Source organism: Drosophila serrata, unplaced genomic scaffold, assembly GCF_035046125.1.
Source record: "Drosophila serrata isolate PLE 108 unplaced genomic scaffold, ASM3504612v1 contig_293, whole genome shotgun sequence".
Taxonomy (NCBI): Eukaryota; Metazoa; Arthropoda; class Insecta; order Diptera; family Drosophilidae; genus Drosophila; species Drosophila serrata.
Window position 1 is genome coordinate 540,046 of NW_028257191.1, and position 18,506 is coordinate 558,551.

The following is an 18,506-nucleotide window of genomic DNA, read 5'->3' on the forward strand; positions in this document are numbered from 1 at the left end:
ACCATCGTTAAACTCGCACACCATTTTGACCATGCTGGAAAACCATTTCGGCGTTAGCGTTTCAAACACACCGCCCCTCCACAGTGTCTCAAACGGACAAGTGGAGCGCTTCCACAGCACTCTGGTGAAGCTCGCCAGATGCCTTAAGATTGATAAAGGCATCAGTGACACCGTCGAGCTAATCTTACTGGCCACAGCCAGGTACAATAAATCTATCCATTCGGTCATCGACAAGAGGCCAGCTGACGTGATTCAAACACAGTCAGAAGAACCACTGTATGAGGTTCAGGATAGGATTAGGGTCGCCCAAGATAAGCTCAAGAATAGGGAAAATGCTTCCCGACAAAACAGGGTGTTCGAAGTTGGCGAAAAAGTCCTAGTAAAATCCAACAGGCGACTAGGCAACAAACTCTCTCCATTGTGTGAAGAGAAAGTTGTGGAAGCGGACATGGGGACCACAGTCCTCATTAAGGGGAGGGTGGTCCACAAGGACAACCTTAGGTAGACGAAGCGTGGTCATGTTGACTTGATTCGTCTGATAATTTTTTACCACCTTTTTTCATATTTTTTATTCCTAGCCACTTGGCATAAGGTTTTTTATTTTTATTTTTTATTTGTCATTATCATTATTTTTACTTAAGCTTTTCTGTGCTTTATTTTTATATGTTTGGTGGTGGGCTTCTTGAATTTTGCAAAACACTACAATAAATCCGAAAATTACAGGTTCACTCCTATACCTCTGTGCTCTTTCTGTGCTTTATTTTTATATGTTTGGTGGTGGGCTTCTTGAATTTTGCAAAACACTACAATAAATCCGAAAATTACAGGTTCACTCCTATACCTCTGTTATTCCTTTTGACCCTAACATCGGCACACGTCACGGACTACTCGCAGGCCAATTACATTCCCATCATTGATGGTCGAATATTAATATGGGAAGAATTTGCATTTGTGAAACACACGGCAAATCTCTCAGAATACAGGCGCGTGGTGGAAGAGACTAATGACATGATTCACATGTTTCCCCAGTCGCACATGCAGAAACTTTTGAGCGTAGATGTCGCTCACCTGCGTGACCTGCTCGAGTCACTGAGCATCCACCACAGACTTCTTGGGAGCGGCGTTAAAGGTAGTGGCGGGAACGCCAGACGCGGAGGATTTTGAAAAAATCAGACTAACAGAATTCCAACTCATTAATGCAAACAATAGACAGATCAATATTAACAGTAGAGTACAGGAACAAATAAATAACATTACCATCACTGACAATCAAATTCTGAGGTCGGCTAAAGAATCCCAAATTGATTCGGGACACCTATACGAGATGTTATTGTCTCGGAATAGGATGATTACAATGGAGCTGCAAAATTTATTGCTTACAATAGCGCTCGCCAAAATCAATATAGTTAGCCCTAGCATTCTAGATCATGCAGACCTGGAAAGTATGTGGATATAGGAGCCCACAGATACCCCCATCAAAGATATATTGTCCGTTTCGTCCGTTAAAGTTTTACAATCCATTAACATTATTCATTTCATTATCAAGTTTCCTAAAATTAAGTCAGCCTGCGTTAAAATTACAATTTTTCCCGTGTCACATCACGACACAATGCTCAGACTGGAGGACAAGGTCATAGCGGATTGCGACGGAGAAATCCACACGGTAAAAAACTGCTCCGTGTCATCAGGGGCCACATATTGCCAACTGGCGCTGAAAAGATCTTGCGCCCAGGACAATGTGGACAATGGCACTTACGTCCACTTGCAAGGAACACACCTTATCACCTTAATCGACAGTGCCACGGTTAATGAAACCCGATATATCAATCATGATATGGCCCAGAAGAGGGCACCAGGAGAAGCCAGCTCGTCTTCCCTGAACATTTCTCTGGAGCACAATATACTTAGCCTCCCGAACCTTCACCGCTTGAGTGAACGTAACCTGGAGCATATCAAGAGATTCGGGGACGATGTCAACAACTACCGCTCGCACCAGATAGTGCTAGTCGCGGGAGCAGTTTGCTGCGCTTTGATTTGTATCGGCCTTACTTATCGGCGAGTCACCCAGGCCAGGAGATCCACGGCCCAATTAAAGGAGGTGATTGCCCAAATAGGGTCGGCCGAGGGCGGCCTTAATCTTGAGGGGGGAGTAGTTAACTAAGTTAACCGGGCGACGGCAATGACCGATCGTCCGAAAGCTCGCTCCGGCCAAATTGCTGACCCAGCGTCTGGCCGGAAGCTCGTGCATAGCCGGCAAGCACTGCCCATTGGAGTGGCCGCTATGAGTCCCGCTTTTGTTAGTTCTTAAGTTCAGTTCTGATTTGACATTCATTGAATAAAGAGCCACTGCTCATAAACTTGACTCCGACTAATTGTCGTTAAACTTTATTATTCATTACCTGTCTGAGTCCCTAGGCCAGCGGGTAAAAAGAGGGCAGTCACCCTCTCACCATAATCTTCCTAATTCATCATTGGGAAATCTACGGCCAGCCGGCTAGAAGATACTTAAGGGCCTGTTGGGGTTGGGAGTTGGGGAACTCTACAATACCAAGAATAATCCGTGTTGAAGTGGATATTGCCTACGGCAAACTCTCTCTCTTTTTTCTTTTTTTTTCTAATATAATAATTTTAATGTATAATTCATATTCAATTAAATAATGGAAAGGAGAGTTATACAAGGAGTTAAATAACTCAAAAAGTGAGTTTGACAAATCTTATAGGTTATTAGCAAGAAACAGGCCAGTACAGAAAATCACTTTAGCAAAACATACTGAAATAATAGTAGACCGCTTCAACACAGCCCGTACACTAATGACCAGAGAGACAAGCAAAGCCCATTGATCTCGAGTATGTAAGTTCTTGATCAAATTACGATCTAACTTAATTTCAATAAAACAAAGATACAACTTAAATATTTCTCTACCGAGTATATTAAATGCTCCATTTAGCGTAGAACCTAGAGAGGAAACAGATCCAACAGAGACTGATGACTTTGATTCTACAGGTCCAGAAATAGAGGAAAAAGATATAAATTACCTTACATCCCCGCCGTCCTTGTTCAATCTGAAATATCAGATCAGGACTTAACTGACTCAGATTCAAACGTTAGCGTTATAGAAGAAAAACTAACCACGATGGCCGATGAAACCATTGCCCAGAGGGCATATATAAATAAGATTTCGAATGCCATTCCGGAATTCAACGGACAAAACAGCTTTGAAGTTGGTGGACTTAACATAAACCACATAAGAAAAATTGGCTGTTGAAGTAATTTAATCAAAAATTATAGGATTCACATTATACAAAGTTATCCATAGCTTTGTTCACATGTTTTATGTTGTAGATCTATTTGACCCTGCAATACTATTGCGCGCTTGATTATTTCAATTTGAGTTGAGTGATGGATTTTTTTTACTACGACCCTAAATGCCCTTTCTTGCTTAAACTGAAATGTATGGTAGTTTACTTTACCAGCCTTTAATATTTTCACTAATTCCCCGTGCTTTTCAAATTTCTTTACCATTATGCGTACAGGGCCATCTCTTTGTATAAAGTTCTAAATTCAGTGGGCTCAATATGTAGATTAAGGTATTGCATTAGTCCGTTTATGTCGCATACATTTGAATCAAAAATTTGTGGAGGTTTTTCAATTGTCGGTGTGTCCTTCCGGTGTTGGGTTCTTTCAAGTTTGTCTGGGAGAATTTTCGTGGTCCGGTTCTGCCAGTAAAGCAAAATAATTGGCGTCGTTAGATATAGAAGGTCTAATATCAATAGCCTGTACTTTTTTATCAAATGTGGAGAGGTATCATTATTTCGCTTGGTTAAGCGTGGATTGGTGGGTACGATTTGCCACGAGAAGTTGATGGCTTCGTTTCTGATGCAGAAACTTTTGAGCGTAGATGTCGCTCACCTGCGTGACATGCAAATAAATACTAACAATAAGGTACAATTTCTGAGGTCGGCTAAAGAATCCAAAATTGACTCGGGACATATAAATGTCTCGAAATAGAATGATTGCAATGGAGCTGCAAAATTTATTACTAGCAATAGCTCTTGCTAAAGTCAATATCGTTTGCCGTAGCGTTTCTAGCGGTAAGAAGGTTATGTGACCAGGAGCTCCACACTGGAGTCATAGCGCACTGCGACATCCAACACAGCGATTTGCATGCCATTACTTAAGTAGATGAAGACATTATCGTCGTAAGCGACCACCTGACTCACTTAACTGTGGACAATGGCACTTACGTCCATATACGAGGCATACACATTATCACCTTTGTTGAAAGCTACGGTTAACGAAACCCGGTATGTCAACTATGACACGGCCCAGAAAAGGTCCCCAGGAGTAGCCAGCTTTACCTCCCTGAACATTACCTTAGAACACAACATACTTAGCCTTCCATACCTTCTCCGCTTGAGTAACACAGGCTTGAACAAAAACTACATTCAGAATCAATTAGTACCAAAACCAAAAACAAACGATAAATTTGTCCCTATCAATTCAGAGATAACACACCACGCAATACTTAAACTCCCTAACATTTCGTATACACCCGTGAAATCCTTTTTACTAGATATATTAAAAACCTCAAATGCTAAACTACGCAATCAAATAATGAAGAGTCCAGGAGCACTAATAGATGCCAAGAACGATTAAAATTGATAAATTTCCAACACAAGCAGTAAATGCAACCACAGATAAGCCATATGAGAGTCATAAAAATTAATCGTAAATCGTCCCCTTCAAAGTCATAAAAAATCTCTTCGGAGACCCCAATACAAAACTAGCAAACACAAAAAAAAAAATAGGTAAAATCAAAACGAAACTTGTCAGACTGCCTAGGTTATGGAAAACATAACAGATACTTAACAACTTAATTAGATGCTTAAAGATGGCATTAGAAGGTCCTCAATTTTAACACACAACGCACCTGTCTGGGTGGTCCAGTCAGTCCAAAGAGAAAAGATACAGATTTTTAGAAAGATCGGAAAGCATACCATTAATTTCATATAAGAGCTCAGCCTCTATTAACATACATATAACTTATGAATTATAATTTATCGTAATGAATGAATGTATTATATATATGTTTAAAATTACTTATACGTAAATATAAAAGGGCTTACATAATTAAATTTGACATTTTTTTCTTTACTTGGGTTTATAGATTATATGATTTTGGTTGTTATTAGATATAGATAGCTTTCGTCTTGTCGATAGTCAATAATTTGTTTAAATTTGGGAATTGATTTGCCAACGGCGTTATTTTTTATATATTCGTTATTGAAGTTGGTGTTGTTTACATTGGTCTATTTTGTTAGCCAGCTTCTTAGTTAGTTCTTTTATATCGCTATAAGAAATCAATCCTAGCCTAGCATTGATGGCACTGTGTATCGTGTAACTTTTTTTCAATTTTAGATCTTAAAACATTTTCTTAGATAGTATTTATGTTATTGTTATCAGTATTATTAAGGTGAAGCCTTTCTATATCCGAGTTTTATGTATTGTGTGGTGAAATGGATTTAATTTTTACTTTATCTTGAATATTCTTGTAAACATAATATTTAAAATTCATTGTCTGTGACTATTTTATTAGGTATTTCTAAATATTGTTTTCTAAATTTCATTGCTTTGAAGAACAATATCCATGAGCAAGCTTTTAAACAATGGCATATTCGCATATTTACTTAACTTATTGATTGTATTGAGATACATTTTACATATTTCGTTGAGGATACCACGTAAATAATTTTATTTTGGTTTATCTTTCGTTTCAGTTGGCAATAGGTGTATTTTACAGAATGGCGATTAATTGTGTTAGTTTTCATACATTAGCATTATTTATGTATTTTTTATATTATTTAACAGATTGGAATAACAATATGATTGCTTAACATCTAAAAATATTTATTGTATGCCTCTAGGATTATTGTTTAAATGTTTCATTTCGATAAACCTCAGCAGTTATTCTTTATTTGTGATACCCTCTAAGATGTTAAGTAACTTTATTATTATTAAATTTATATTATTAGAAACATATTATCTATAGAAATTTTAGGTATAAAGTAAAGTCTTTACAGTAAATAGCGACAACTCCCATTTATGGAATTATTTCATGCATTAGTTTTAACAAATTTTTTGGATCACCATTCGATTTAACAATGTGTCTTGCTTTCCTTTTGTACTAAATTTTTATGGTTCGCGATTCATGTCCTGGAACTATTATAATTATTTGTGTCATGAATGGTGTGTCTTATGGCTTCAACTAAAAATGAATCAGAAGCACATCATAAAAATGTTGGCGGTTTCGTCTAAACTGTTTTTGTCATATTCCTACTGAGACCGTATTTTAATGCATTTTCTTTTCTTGCAATATAATATAGATAGAAATCGAATGCAATAAATTGAATTTTCCAGCGTTGCAGCTTCAAATTAGGCTATTTTAGATGGTGATGGTTAGTACAGTATGTATAGTATAGTATGTTAAGTAATTTTTAGCCCAGAGGATTACCAAGAGTTCTGCTTGCATAACAAATGACTTTATCGTTTTGCACTAGAAGAGCTCCTAGTGCAGGGCGAGCGTAAACTCCTTATTAATGTTAGGGTATACAAAAGTCGACTTCCTAATAATTATTACTTTTTATGTTAAAATCAAAGTCGTTATGCTTTCGATTCTAGCAAAATCCTTTACAAAATGTATTAGATATCATGTCAAGTCCAAGTAACTTTTATTCTGTTTTTTTTTTTATTTATTGGCAATTTCATTCTATTTGTGGCATCTACTTTTAATTTGCTATACCTTAAATCGTTTACTTGGTTGTCACTCCTTTTATGGCAAACTTGACTTGTCGATTTTGAGCTTTAGGTTTGTTTGTGTATGCGTATGTGTATGCGGCATAAGGACATCGTATATTAGGCGCTGAAAAGTAACTGGGGCGTTTCTTGGGCTAAGGACATTCGTAGAAATTCATAATACGGAATTCATTTCGATTTGATAAAATCCTTTAGCATGGTCTAAACTTGTGAAGGAGTTGCATCCCTCTAATTTATCAAATACCCCGTCAGTATTCTATATATTCCGATCTTCTAAAGACCCTATGTTGAGTTTCCGTCCACAATTGACAACTAGACGAAGGGGCTGTTAATAGGAGATTTCAAGAGTTATACCGAATTCCGTCGATTTGCTTGTTCACCTCATCTATATGTATTTTGAGGTATCAATAAGACAATATCATATATTGTGCTAATGCTTAATTTTGCTGGTGAAGCTTAGATTTTGAACTTCTCTACAAAGGCGGTGATCGGATTTCAATAAAAGCTGCTCCTATAACGCGCTTGTGTTCTAATTAACATATAAGCTTTTATTTTGTTTTTTGTTTTATTTTGTTCTTCATGTTAATAAAATTTTAATTTGATTCTCAGTTATTTATTTTAATATCCCATAATTGAAATAAAGTCAATAAGAATTAAGCGTTTGAATCTTTCTTTTAGTTCTATATAGGACAGTCGTTTGATCCCTCCATTTCAATATTTATGTCCATTTAATTTGTGGGCTGCTTGTTGTCCCCTATACCTTTAAATTGTACTGTTTGTTGACATTGTTGTATCGGTGCCAGCTGCATAATCTTTAAAACAATGCTGGTTTCTGGCCCCTAAGGTTTCGGTTTCTGTACACCCCGATATTTTTGCCAGCAGGTCTAGGAGTAGTTTGCTTATGGCATTCTATTTTTGTGGAGCGGTTGCTCAGTTGTGTTTTGAGTATCGTCACTGAAATTTGTTTGATACTTTGGTTAATTCTTATGAATTGGCCTAAAAACCGCATAGTTTAGATGTCGTGCGTCTTCAATAATGTTATTGTTTATGTTGTTGTTTTCGGTTCTCTCAGGAGCATCTTGTATTTCGAGGGTTCGGATTTTTTTGGAAACGGTTAAGGTTGTGTCATTATGAAAACGATTTCACTTGTTGGGCTTTAATATATTTCAATTGTGGAATTTATCATTCCTAATTTATCATGCCTAAATTCCCATGACCATCATGATCCCATGATTCGACTGGTCTAGTCAGTCTATTTAATTTATTTCGTTAAAAGCCAAATATTTGTTTTCTTGTGTTATCATCAAACTCATTAATTATTGGTTCAATGGAATTGACCAGGAATATAAAGTCGGACAGTGGGTTGTCATCGGTACCGTCAAAATTCTGTACATTTTCAAGCAGTTCAATGTTAAATTGAAATTCGATTATTGAATTTGGGTTCATGTTTAAATTTGTACTTAAAATTGATAAAGGTTGTTCCAATAATGAAAAGTGTCGCACAATTTACCTTCATCTGACCTTCTACTTATGTTTTTTTTTTTTTTTATTGAGCTGGACTTCATTTGAGATCTTTTGCAATTCTCTTTCCGGTTCCTGTTTGCTTTGACAAATGTACCAAGTATGTACAGTACACGTGATATTGCATTCTCAAAAATAGCTTTTATTGCTTATATCCTCGCCGCCAGTTATGGTTTTACTTTTAGAAATACAATTGTTATTCGATCTTTTATTTTAATGTTCGTTATTAACATCGTGTTGATATATCTCCAATTTATACATGTGTTTATGTATGTATTGTCCTTGAGTCTCCGTTTAAGTCTGCTCGCAAGTCGAGCTTTTTATTTTTAGAAAGTTAACAATAGATCAGAAAACTTACAATAAACTTAATAGGGAAGCTCAGTTTATTTTTTCGTACATTTGACTTATGAATTTTAATTCATAGAAGTGAATTTAAGTATATGTATATGACAACATTTATCGGTATAAGTTTTTAAGAGCGGTTTTCATCAATTACCTCTGAAAGACACGGACATAGGAAAAACAGCATTTACTGTAAATGGGGGAGAGTATAAATTTACTAAATCCCCATTTGGTTTTGACCAAATATAAAGAGAACACACAGGAAACATTTGCTAATTAAGTTGACACACTTAATGAGTAATCGATAAGTGTTATAAGTCTTGGGTGATTATTGAATCATTGATTGAATTGGTTCCCGGTATGGTGATTTATGCTCTCTTTGCTAGTTTCATCACTTTGGCCTGCGACCGTCTGGCTTGCCGGCCACAATTAGCTTGAGTAGAGTTAATAAGTATCAATTTTAATTTTATTGTAATTAAGAGCGCATAGCTCATAAACTCACCTCCAGCTAACGCTGCTTATTACTTTTATATTATATTGGTTATCTGGTCTTAAGGGCAGATAATAACGAATATAAGTTCTCCCACCATATTCTGAACAACTTCAGAAGGAATACCAAGACGGAAACAGCGAGGAAATATAAAGGAAACCCGATACTTAAAATATAATTTGTATACGCAGATGACAACATAGTCTTGAGCAAAAATACGGTAGAAGGTAGATCCCATTCAACCCTAACCGAAAATATATGGTGTCTTAAAAAAAGACAATGGAAGCATGAAAATTGCAGACGAACGTTTTAATACATTTTATGAATAAAATAAATCCATACACTCAGTAAATAGAAATAAATAAAACAAATCCAGAAGGCAAATATGTCAAAGTATAAATGAAAGATTAAAAAAAAAACTAAATAATCTAACACAATAAATTAATTTGTATCATAATATGCGTATATATCAAGGTCACGCTGCACCAACAATACATATAACAGCAACACATTGTTGCATTGCATAAATGAAACCAAATCCAGTGAGCGCGAAATATGATCAGCCATTTCAGAACTACGCTAAGACGTCAATAAGACATTCTTGTCTTTAAATATAAGCATATATATACAAAGGCGAATACCATTTAAACAGATATTGAATAAAATATCCAAAAAAAACTAAACTTAAAGGGCGCAGACGTGCTAGTGATTTGACAATTAATTAATGGAGATCAAAAGACTTTACAATATAAGACCAAACTCCTATCTGTTTTGAATCGGTCAGTCAATATGAAGGGAATAAAGGCTCTGACCAAATCTAGAGATTGATTGGGGAGAGGCTAACGAGGTTGTTCCCCAAACCTTTGAACCCCCAATCGTACCGAATGAAGCGAGTGTTCGAGCCAACATCCGACATCAGGAGCTACCCTTACCCAAAGAACATGTGAGGAAAATTAGAAAACCAGAAACAGAAAACCTGAACGATGAAATAATGAACCCCTCGAAGAGCATAGTATATATCCCCGGTATGGGTAGTTCCAAAATCCCCCGATATAAAATTTACCTTGTCTAGATTGTGACAGGCCAAGCCCTTCACTGTCCTCGACATAACGTTTGGGTTCCCTCAAATTAAAATGAAAGAATCTGAAATACCGAAAACCACATTATCTACCCTGAATGAGAAATACAAACTTTTTGCGTTTGCCAATTGGTTTGTAAAATGCCGCGGCTGTATTTTGGAAACATCGGTAAAATTTAAATACAGGAGGATATTATTGTCTTAGGGCAAAGACTATGAGTCTTACTGAAGCAGCCTTTGCGCTATAAAGAAAATGCCTCCACCCACGAATTTGAAAGAACTTAAGTACGTCCTAGGAATGACTTCCTATTATAGGACAATTATTTGCGACTCAGTTAAAATCGTTAAGCCTCTGACAAACCTCACGAGGGGAAAACATGTTCAGGCTACGGTATCCCAGTCCAAGAACATGTTAACCAATCTCACATCCCAAACTTTTATGAACTTTTCCAATTAATAAGCGATGCTTCTTATTATACCATAAGGGCCATTTTCTTCCAAAGCGAAAACGGCAAAGACCACCCAATCGCCTACATTTCGTGGTCGCGTAACAAAATGGAAAAAATTTAGCGATAGTATGGCCCTTGTAAATCTACGATCCCATCTTTATCGCGCCAATTTGATTACGGTTTACACCGTCTACTGACCGTTAACCTTTTTGTTAGACAATAGGAACTACATATAATGCTAAATTAAAACACGCCTAAAGGAATACAACTGGAAGCCCCTATTACCTTATTTAAGACTCTAATATGATGATAGAATATGCTTGCAAAACCCCACACACGGACTATGTGCGTCCGATTGATTCTATACATGATGTGCAACCTTCTCTAAAGAAATACTTGAAACCATTAAACCGAAAACTATTTACAAAATCTGCAAAAGTGCTGCCGGAAAAACTTTCTGGGGTACAGACTTCGCATTACGAAAAGGATGGTAACAGATCTGGCGGACAAAGAAGAGATAAGTAGGGTAATAAATATAGTGTATTTAAGATCTCCACGGAATACGAAAAAGATAATTCTATTTCCTCAAGATAGCCAGCCGCATAAGGTCACTGCCCTCTTCTTGCCAGGTCTTTAGAATGTTTATCATTATCCAACGAATCTCTTTTCCTACTTACCCATGCGAAATCCTGCGCGTTGACCCTTATGGTGAAAAAGCTCAAATTCTCGAGTAGCATTTATAAATTGTTGAAATTCGTCGAACTATTCACAATAGAGTCAAAGTTGTCAGACCATCGCAGCTATGGGCCAAGGGTTTTCATTATTTTACGGCACCAAATCCAATACTTTCAGATATTGATTGCATGAACTTGAAATTCCTTGGAATATCCGAAAATGAAACGAAAAAAGTGAACGACCAGGTCGAACAATATCATTCAACCATCCTCGAAATCTACAGGTCACTGAAAAACGACAACCAAAACCTCAAAGACACCGAGTTTATTCTTTCCATTCAGTGACAAACCACAAACCACTCTACATTTTTCTTCATCGAATTTCAAGAATAAACTTCCTAGGACGCAGGACATAGGGGTATAAGTCCTGAACAACCAAAAAATTCCATTCGATAGTTTTAATAGAAACAGAACAAACGCTTTAAAATATAATCAGGAAGACACTGTTTCTATCTCCAATAAACAGATCTAAAGCAAAGACAAACAGCGATTCAAACAGCGAGGTAGAGGATATAGGTAGATTCACAGTCGAAATAAAATCAGTAACAATTTATTATTCTCATATAAAAATTAATAGACCACCAATCTAGCTGAAAACGTTTTTAGTGACATATCCATAGCGCATGCCTACTTATAAGCACACATACACTATGAAAACAGCATACCCTATGATATCTAGCAATTGTACAACATACAAACAATACACCCCATGATACCCTATAATCATGCAATGTGAATCCTTACGCCAAGGGTAACGGAATAAACACAAAAGTCCTGACACAGGATGTAACCCAAAACTCCAGACAGTCCCCAGTAGTAGACTAAACATTAATTGCCTAAGCCGTCACCCAATTGTCACGTTCCCACGTTTAAACTCACTTAATATCTAAGAAAGCGAACTCGAGACCGAGGCTGAACGTCAACCAACATAGATCAATAAGTTAAGTTTAAAATTTTTTAATTACTTCGGTTAAAAATAAAATTAAGATCTTTTAACTTACGAATAATTCAAGCATTTAAATGACGCAATAGTTACCGCACACATTGTTGCGGACGCACCGCCACCACCCAAACCTCAGCGACTCAGACAAAGGGTCATTAACCCAAACACTGGGTGCATAAACGCTGAGTTTGGGAACCAACGGAAGTAAGCAGAACCAACATATAACGGCTACGCGAAACCACAAACAAACCAACACATAACAGATACGCTAAACCTGACAACTATGCAGATTCTCATTCTTCACTCCAATCTGCTATATATGCGAATTCCCGATCATGCCATTTCATTCTCATATATTCCACTGTATTCCACAATGTACTTCTGAGTTTGTAGAAGAATTTTGACCGAAGGCAAAGGAGGTTCTCATTTATTACTTAAATATTATCAAACACACTGAAAAGACCCATTGGACTCAATTCAAAGTATACCTAGATACTGAAAGGACATATTGGACCCGACCCCCAGTATACCTAGATACTGTAATTCAGTCGGTAGGATCAACAAAAAGTCCTTTTAATACGGTACTGATCAATTTAATGGATATGCTATACAACTAGCAATCCTGTTCAGCGAATCAATACAGTGGCTCTAAGGGTGATCCGCTAAAGAATGTCATGCTAATAAAATTCAAAACTGAAAATCCCGTGTAGTGTATGCGCATATGAGTTCCTATTACTTAACATAAATATTGACCGGCAACACTTTGTTAGCCGAAGTCACAACACTTTGTTGTTATACAAATAATATACATAGGGCATCACCCTTGTCACTCAGCAACAGCGTGCCAAGTGCCTAAACACATTTCAAGTGCAAATTGCATTGCATTCACCGCTTAGAGCTGAGTCAGCATGGGTCCCATGCTGACCGCTTATATGCATATGTGCATGCATAACTCTCTCCCTCTGCACATTTTACATAATGTTACTTGTTAATATAAATATATAAAACGGCTGCTCTGCCGCTGCCCCGACAGCTAGCAAGCCTTGGTTTAAAAGAACTAAGAATTATTCTAAAATAAAGACTCTATCAGCACAGACGTGCTTAAAACAAATTATACAACGTTTCATCTATTACACCCGTGGTCAGACAAAAAATTTGCAATTGAAAAAATCGCGTGCAGTCGGAAACAAAATTCTTTGAGAATTTTTAATTCTGCAAATTAAATTACAATGTTAACTTCAAGTTCAAACAAACAAGATGACAGTTCCACAATTCTCCGAACTCCACCTTAACCAATTCTTGGCACAAATACAAGAGGTATGTTACTATGATGGTACAACTGGAAAACTATTCGGATTGATCAACCAAGTTGAACAGTTCCTAGGTCTCTATCTAACACAAAAGGAAAGACAAGTGTAGTATGTGCATATATCGGCAACATTAAGTTGCATTAAATTAATAAACAAACTCCAGTGGACGTGAAATAAGATCACCCACTTATGCCAGACGTTAAGTCAGCATTCCCACGCTGATCGAGTGCAATATATATATGCCCATAAGACTCTCTTTGCCTTTAACATAATTTATAATGTATGTATGTATATATTCGGCTGCGCTTCTGAATAAAATACATTCTTAAAATGACTACTTATGAGCACAGACGTGCTAACCAATTTTAATGATAAATATAATTCTACACGGCGACCGTGACAAAGAGCAAAAGCTCTTCGGATCAAATATAATCGGGCAAAAAAAAGAAAAATAAATATATATATATATATAAATATTTAATATATATAATATATAAAATGAAACAATTTAAGAAAACTGCCAAGTGATCTTGTGATCTTGTGAAGTTTGTGAAAGTTTATAAAATTATAGACAACAACATCAAGGTGGCTGCCGGATTAAATTGCTCAGCGCAAGGAAATTAAACATCGAGTTGCTGAAGACGGCAACCAACGAGGAAGACCGACAGCGATACAAAGAGCGCCTTGCAACAATCAACTTCGTGGTGCGAAGTAAAGCGGCGAGCTGCGTTAAACGCCATAGCTCCAACCGCCCCAATATTATTAACGTTGCCAATGCGGTTTCACAGGTACACATCATGTGTGGAGCAATCAGGCGATTAATGGTGGACGTAGCGCTTGAAACAGTCATCCAAGCCGGTACAACACCAGGCTAGAAATGCGACATAAATGAAAAGAACAACCAAAGGTATTATAATAACAAACATTTTAACTCTAGTTCTTATTATGCCACAACTAATCAGAATAACACTCAATCTCAAAATTTTACTCAAAATTCACAAACCTAACCGGCCAGTCACTCGTCTTGCACCGTGGTTAAAAGAAGAATTAACCACAAAACTTTTTCACAGCGCAATCGAAGACACAACGCTGGCAGAAGAATTCCCAACACACAAGAAGATGTCATTGCCGATCCTTCCAACTTTGCTAGAAATGCTATTCATTCTTCCACTAGCGATGGTATAACCAACAAGTGTGACCCAATTCACCAATCAACCTGGAATATTCTATGAACGGCTCGGCACCTCAAGAATGGCAATCTCAGAATTGGACTATAATCGTATATTACGAATTGAAGCCACATTAGAGCGATATGAATATTGTTTACCGGGATAACGGGTATCAAACACAAGTGTTCAGAGATACCGGGTTTACCGGGATAAAGGATGCCAAAAACACGTGTGTTCAGAGTTACGAATAGTCAATGCTTGTAGCTCTATGAAAATTTTCAAACATTTTCAAAAGCCATCAAAATTGGATATAGTCGGAAACGTTCGCGAGCTTGATTCAAAATATGCTCAATACATATCTTAGTTCATAAAAGATTAATATCCAACGACGACGTATTAATGAGGCTATTGAATAATCAAAGCAGCCACCAACGAACGTATTAAAACTCTATAACATCAACTTGAAATTATGAACAGAAAAAGAGGCAAATATCAAGTGGACTGCTTACAACAATGCATTTATGGTGCTAACAGCCCACCTACCTGTAGCGACAACTGGGATGCAGCGAATGCCAAATGAGATAGTCTAAAGCTAGTCTTTCCTAAGCAGTCAAGCAATCAATTAGATTAGATCAATGGCCATAGACATCAATTCATGGAATTGGCTAAGGACGAGTTTGAACAACGTCTAGAGTTGACAAACGATGCGCTAATATGATTTAATCATCAAGCTACCTTTGGCGTGGAGAATTGGTGTGAGTTTTTGTTATTCAACAACAAGACTGAAACACTATGTGAGATTGTTCAATCAAAATCCGATCCAAAACGACAACACGTCTGCGAATCAGACTGGTGCTTGCGACTCACAGTCTTATTGAACTTCTGCCAGGGAATTCCCTCCACAGCACACCTTGCAGGAACGGGGAAAATGTCTCATTTCCGTACATATTTAGTAATATCATACATTAACTCAAATTACTCTGTGCACATTATTTTTGTTGACATAGGCATATTCCACAAACAAGCGTTACTCACATGTATTCCATCAGAGCCTCTCGCTGCGTTTTCAGACCCTCACTTGGAAGCCTTCATTCCACCTAGTTTGAGCGCTAGTTGAGACGCCCACGAACAACAGGCAATGCACTATCTGCCGGGCATATAAGAATCCGCACAAACACCTAGTAATGATAGAATTATATAGAAATTGGCCCCATTAAAAGGAAGAAAGTACGGCTTTATAAAAGGTATAGATATGGTGAATTTCTTATACGAATTTATTAACAATGAACACAAAACTTGAACAAATAATAAAAAAGAAAATGCCATCTTTAATAACCCTTATCAATACCAATAAATATGTACATTGAAAAGCAATGGGAATCTAGACAATCTGAAATTGGATCACTTAATCCAAGAAGAACGAAGAAAATTGAAAGAACACGAAAGGAAGCTATCTTCGGCAAGCCGAAGTTTATATACCCTTGCAGATAGAACTTCGGTGACTAGAAATCCATACAATATAAATTATTTATATTTATGTTAAAAAACAAATTAGTCATGCCTGCTTTCATTTCATTCACCCATACATATTATATTTGCAGTTTTACATTCACAGATTTGCATTTTTGCTCAACCTATATGATATAGTAGTCCGATTTTCATCAAATTTGGCACAAAATTTAAGTCTAATATAAAATGGCTATATCTCAAAATTGATGAAAATCTGTAGAAAACTGGAAAAGTTATAATTTTTAATTGTATTAATTTCTCGATCGTTCCTATGTCAGCTATATGATATAGTAGTCCGATTTTCATAAAATTTTACACTAAATTATAAATTAATATGAATCGGCTATATCTCAAATTGGATGAAAATTTGTTGAAAGCTGAAAAAGTTCTAATTTTTAAATGAATTAATTTCTCGATCGTTCCTATAGGAGCTAAATGATATACTAGTCCGATTTTTCATAAAATTTTACACAAAATTGTAGAATATAATGAAATGGCTAAGCACAAATTTGATTAATTTCTGTTGAAAATTGAAAATGTTATAATTTTTTTTGTAAAAATTTTCCGATCATTCAGCTATATGATATAGTCGTCCGATCCGACCCGTTCCGACATATATACGAGTGAGAGTATATAGAAGACAAACTACAAAGTTTCATTCAAATAGCTTTAAAACTGAAAGACGAGTTTGCGTAGAAACGGACAGACGGACATGGCCAGATCGACTCGGCTATTGATCCTGATCAAGAATATATATACTTTATATGGTCGGAGGTAACTCCTTCACTGCGTTGCAAACTTCTGACTGAAATTATAATTCCCTGCAAGGGTATAAGAATACGAAAATAAACAATAATCTTGAAAATAACTATTCCAACACCGATAAAGAATTTTTGGCAATCCTGTGGAGCATGAAATACTTTTAACTCTATTTGTATGGAAGGAAGTATAAGATACTAACAAATCATCAGACCATCATATTTTACCCAAAAATGAAAAATGGTTATTGAAACTAGTAGATCAACTAAATAAAAGGATTCACAGTCCCGTTGAAATTGTAAACATCAAGTTTCACTACTTGCCATCCAGTTTCGCCGAGCGATGTCCCAGACACAAATCTGTCTTCCGTCCCTCTCGTAATAGATTGCGAGATTAATCCAGTGCTAAATCCCGAACTCGATACTGGCAATAAATCGTCGAGCATATCTCTGTCCAGCGGTTTGATTTGTTGTGAACAATTCGATAATTCCACATCTGTAGGAATAGTTGTGATAGGAGCAGTCGGGGACAAGACGAAGTGATCGTTGTGGTCGCAGACGATTATGTCGTCTCCTTTGTGCTTCTCATGTAATATTCCGTAATCAATCTATTATTAAAATATTTATTGGAAAGAAAAAAACTTCGATTAATTTCTAAAAAATATATTTTAGAAGGTCGTATTAAAATTTGAGACTAATCGGGCAAGCCGTTTTCGAGCAATGTTTGGAATGCACTTTACATAGAGCACTTTGAAACGCCTTTTCAAATTTACTTATAACTCAGGAAACATTCACCGGAACTAAATGAAACGTTCTGTGTATATTCTTAAATATATTTATATTAGGAAAATAAAATAAATAAAAAATAGAATTTTTTTTAAATTCTAACTGTATGTAACCCCTTAAAGTGATGATAATGTAAATAAAAGAAATATATTTATATAGTATTAAGTTGAAATGATCTCTTAGAATATATTAAACCGATCCAACCATGAAATGATCTCTTAGAATATATCAAACCGATCCAACCACGCTTTGTATATTGTACCTACCACTATACCTTTACCTTACCTTCCTTACAAAATTATTATGAAATAAATTTAAAATTCAATCTTATTAATTTATGATTTAAAATACTAGCCCGAAAAAAGCGTTTTCCCTAATTTAAAATTTGGAAAAATTAACACATCAGTTATTACATAACTCATAATAATACATTAATATTAATGTTACTTTATCTTTTATTTAACTCGCACAATTCGTTTCTATCGACCTGCCTAACAAAAACAAGTCTATAATAAAGTCAGAATAAAAACAATCAAGATGTAAAACGAATCCGAAATTCAAATACAGTAATAAATAAAATATAGACAGAAAATGACAAGTAAA

The 18,506-nt window shown here is 36.1% G+C and overlaps 1 long non-coding RNA gene across 2 annotated transcripts in view; it reads right to left on the reverse strand.

The window, feature by feature from the left end:
• The window catches only part of LOC110187613 (uncharacterized), a 157,340-nt gene extending 139,619 nt beyond the window's left edge, over positions 1–17,721 (reverse strand). For both annotated transcript variants that reach the window (XR_015272535.1, XR_015272537.1), the window contains exon 1: positions 17,442–17,721. This is a non-coding gene — a long non-coding RNA (uncharacterized LOC110187613). The remainder of the gene's footprint in view (positions 1–17,441) is intronic.
• Positions 17,722–18,506: the final 785 nt, after the last annotated feature.